Source organism: Mastomys coucha, unplaced genomic scaffold (assembly GCF_008632895.1).
Source record: "Mastomys coucha isolate ucsf_1 unplaced genomic scaffold, UCSF_Mcou_1 pScaffold18, whole genome shotgun sequence".
NCBI classification, from domain to species: domain Eukaryota; kingdom Metazoa; phylum Chordata; class Mammalia; order Rodentia; family Muridae; genus Mastomys; species Mastomys coucha.
Window position 1 is genome coordinate 34,173,103 of NW_022196900.1, and position 4,962 is coordinate 34,178,064.

Here is a 4,962-nt window from a genome sequence, read left to right on the forward strand (position 1 = left end):
TTTATTTAGCACCTTGACACAAACTAGAATGACCTGGGAAAGGAATGTCATGAAACAATACCCCATCAGATTACAGGAAATTCTGTGAGGCAATGTAGTAACAATTTTGGAATTTAAAAAAAAAGAAGTATTATAAGAATATGTTTTTGTTTTAATCCCAGGTGTGGGATTTGGGGCTGCTTCTGCCACAGCAGCTATGATTTGTCTTGTGATCTGATGAGGGCATGATTTTGGCAGCTGCAGATAGTTTCTGTTTGGAATTCTGGGAACTTTTTAGAGGGTATATAAATGATCAAATTTGCCAAGTAACTTAATGCCCCCAGTGAGCAGGAAGTTAGCTAATGATAAAGTTGCCTCCTTTCCTACCCCTGATTTAATTCAGGGGTGTCTTTCCTGTCTGCTCGATCCATTCCCCCCCCCTTTTCTAGTGTTAAGGGTAGAAAAGGGTAGAAAAGGAGTGAAGACTGGTGGCAGAAAGAACTCACAAAGTAGCCAAAGTCTAGCTACAAAGTATTTTCTTAATTGCTTACTAATGGCAGTACCATACTTAGAAAAATGGCCCTGGTTCGTATATGAAAGCAGGTTGAGCAAGCCAGTGTAGGAGCATTGGTGTGTGTGTGTGTGTGTGTGTGTGTGTGTGTGTGTGTGTATGATCTACTGAGTCAATTTAGTGTTGCTCTTTGTGTATGTGTTTAAGGGTGGCCAGGATTTGGATAACCTGTCTTGGCAGTTCATCCCTAGAGATGAATGATTTTCCTTTTCTCAGTGCCACAGATTGCATGTAGCTCTTCATCTAGGGGTAGGGCACAATTTGGTCAAAGCATTCCTGGTGATAACTAATTCACATCTGGTTTGTACAATGAAACACACATAAATCTTCTTGAGGAACAAAGTAAACTGAATGAAGATCAAATGTGAGAACCTTGAAACTCTGTAAAATACATGTGATATCTTCCATAAAGACAGGCTCTGCAGACTGAGGGAAAAAAAAAAAAAAAACAAGCTCAAGTTCCTGATAAGCATCTGGAAGAGGATCTAGTGTGGTCTCAGCCACAGATTGAGCAAAGGTCACCAGGTTATTAACCAAATTTGCTCACAGTCTTATGGGTAACAGGTTATACATCCTTTCCTTTGAAGGCAAAACACTGTGTGTTTAACATTCCTAGTTCTCTTAGTCTTATCTGTGAGCACAAGATCTCTGTGCCTCCTAAACTGCAGATATAAGTTTCACTATTTCATCCTTAGGAGTATCTTGCCATACTGGTCATTTTTGTGTTTCACAAATATTATAGTTAACTAGGACTACTGTTTGCTTTTCTCTCTTGGCAGCTTGGATAGAATTTTGGGCCTAGGCACATACCTTTGATCCCAGCACTTGGCAGAAAGAAGCAGGTGATTGTCTGTGAATTTGTGTCAAGCCTTATCTACATAGTGAGTTCCAGGACAGACAGGGCTATGGAGAAAAACCCTGTTTCAAACAACAAAGAGTCTTTGGATACTATGAGTGCTAGCCCTCAGGAAGAAGCCTTCTACCTCAGTTCCAGCTCTAAGTCTTGTGTCCCAACTGTGTGATATCTTCAGGGCAACAGGGACTTGCTATCACATTGTGGAATGGACCAAGAAAAATGGGCATAGTCTATATTATTTTGGGGGTGTCTTCAACTCCCCTGCGAAGTGGAAGTTTCTAGATGTCAGGTGATACGGGCTCACTCACGTGGTGTTTTGCTGTGGACACTGATGTTTAGAGAAAGTATAAATAGGACTCAATGGCCAGTGATCGAGCACTTGCATGCTCATCTTCTTCTTCACTGATCTTCACTTCACTGAGAGAAGCAGGGCAGAGAACATCTCCTGACTTCCCTGCTGGTCATGGTCACTCCCACTAACTGGTGCCAATTTGGCTGAGGCCTGGCAGTTTCTGCTAGATAGTGCCACCACTGCTGATTGTCATGTTTGTTATCCTGACACTACTGAACTGGGTTGCTGGTGTCCTGAAAAATAGAGATTCAAACCATCCCAAATAATTACTTCTAAACACATCCACATCCCCTTGTCCTCTTTTCTCCCCTATCTTTGCATAATGGGCTAGAAGGGGGAATCGAACCATTTGAGAACCCTTATTAAAAGTAGGTTTAAAATATCTAAGCCTACACCCATGACCAACAATTCAAAGGGAGGTTTCCTTTGCTGATAATGGAGCTTTGTTTATAATAATTTCATGCACACATGCACATACATAATGTGTCTTCATGGCCTTTTCAATGCACCTGGTATTATTTACTCCTCTTCACTTCCCAACCTTCTATACTGGCTTCCCTCACCCTTGCTAGCTAAATCCTCCTCATTATTTCCATTCTCTCTTTAAGCTCCTATATTTTCCTAGGCCTTTCTCTCAAGATGGTTCCCAGCTATCCTAGTCCCATGGATTCTTCTTCATTTTCTGGTTCCTGAGATGACAAGAGTATATACATATATCTAGAGATGCAAAGACAGGTTCCACATAGAAAAAAGCAAGCACTTGTCTTTTTAGGTCTGGATTGCTTTCCTTCTTCTACATATTATTTCCAATTTCCACCCATTTACCTACACATTTCATATTTCATTCTTCTTTGAAGCTGCATAGAATTCCATTGTATATATGCAGCATTTTCATTATCTGTTCATTGTTGAAGGGGATTTAGATTGTTTCTATTTCCTAGATATTATGAGTAAAATAGCAAAGAACACAGTCAAACAAGTGTCTGTGAAGCAGGATGGCAAGTCTTTAGGCATATGTCAAGAAGGGGTATAAATGTGGATATGGTAGATTTATTTGAGCTTTTTGAGAATTATCTTCACCAAGGACCAGAGTGGCTGCACCAATTTCCAACCACACTAATAGCAAATAACTGTTCCTTTTTCCTGATCCTCACCAGCACATTTTGTCAGTTGTTTTCTTCATCTTAGCATTTCTGAGTGTGACTAGATAAATCCAGCCCTGGAACAGTCCAGGCTTATCTCTAACTCATGATCTCTGCCTCCTCAGCATCCTTTTAATGTTTGTGTTCATTTTTCTTTGTTTTCACTTCAAGGGTTCAAACCCAAGGTTGCACACAGATGAAGCACTCTCCACTGGCAACAGAGCCACATTCACTCCTTCAAACCTTGACTCCAAACCTTGATTTGTTTTTTTGAGATAGAGCTTCACTATACAGTCTAGAATTGCCTTTGAATTTGTAACACTCCTGCCTCATGTAATATGGATTATAGAACAATTCTTGTTCCAATGTTCTGGAAATACAGGTGTATCACCTCACCCAAGTCAAGACCTTGGCTTTTAATATTATCTGACTGTATGTCACCATGTACTTTTGAACTTAATACAGCATTTCATTTAGACTCAGTGTTTTCTGGTTATAGTTCTTCAATCACTTTTCCATTCTATTTTGATTTAAAAAGCAACTTATCCTAGACCTCTTATTGTATTTGGGAGTCAATTACCAAGCACAATTTTCAAGGGAAACTGTGTTGTCCAGAGAACAAAATATACTCAGATTTCAAAAATGAGGCCATAGGTTCTATCCACGAATTTTTGTCAATTCCTAACTTTTATTATATCTGTTACTGCCTAGAAGTAGCAAAGATCATTCAGAGTCACCTGGAGGAAGGGAGTCAGCTACAGTAAATAACAGAAGCAAGTAGCTGAACAATCTATAATATACAGATTAAATTGATCATAGATTATGATTTCTCAGTAGAACCTGCTCAGCAACCCCACTTTTATCTGTTTCTCAGCTTATACACACCTCCTGCAACCCAGTTATTCTACATCCATCGTACCCACAGCAAAATGTACTCTCATGTTTCACTAGAAGTAAGATCCTTCCAAATAGCTACAATTCATGTAGTGACTTGAACATTCATTGTCTACACTATGAGGCAGTGGGCTAGAGTCTCTTTGTGAAACAAGGTCTCCAGTGGTCAGGGTGTGTCTCTACAGTTTCCTGTATGTAACTCAATCCATGCAAAAGTGTATGGTCTATATTGGTCTGCATACGCTTGGTATAGTTTATTGTAAGCTGCTATGTACAAAATTTCCAACTTTATAATCTGTGACATATAAACAAGAACTACAAAAATTAGGGTTATGCAAAGTAGAGCATTCTAGGTCATAGGATGGGATCATTGGGTGCCAGGCTGTTGTTCAATGGTGTCAGATTTCAACATTGCAAGGTAGGCACTTTGGCATTATCAAACTTGTGATGATTGATTTCCCAATAGAGAATCCTCTCCATTTTCTGATCTTTAATTAATTTATGGTCACCTTTCTACAAATAGTTTTGAAAATCCTCCCAAACTACTTAGAGACACCCTCAATCAGCTAGTTTTTGTCATCAGTGCCTCAGATTTTCACCTCTGACAGTTATCCATCTCCTTCTCCCAAGCATTGGCAACAATTAGAACACATTCAAAGGCAACCCAACTTAGAACCTATTGCAAAGGTAAACCCTATAGACACTTTCAATGAAAGTTATGAAATTATGTGGTGTAAGACACCTGTTGAAATTATTGTTTATCCTAACTGTCAGAACAGAAATCTCTGCTTTCACGTTTTTCCCTCTCCTAGATCAGAGAAACTTGATTCCATCCACTCATTTACTTTTTTTTATTAGATATTTTATTTACATGTAAACTTCTCCATCCCTAGTTTCCCCTCCAAAAAACAAAGAAACAAACAAAAACAACAAAAACAAACCCCTGTTGCCTCCCCCTCCCCATGCCTGCCACCCCACCCTCTCTCACTTATTGGCCCTGGCATTCCCCTACACTGGGGCTCAGAAACTTCACAGGGCCGAGCACTTCTCCTCCTATTGATGATCAAATCGCAATCCTCTACTATACACATGCTGCCAGGACAATCAGACCTCTCCATGTGCAGTCCTTGGTTGGTGGTTGAGAGCCTGGGAGCTCTGAGGGTACTAG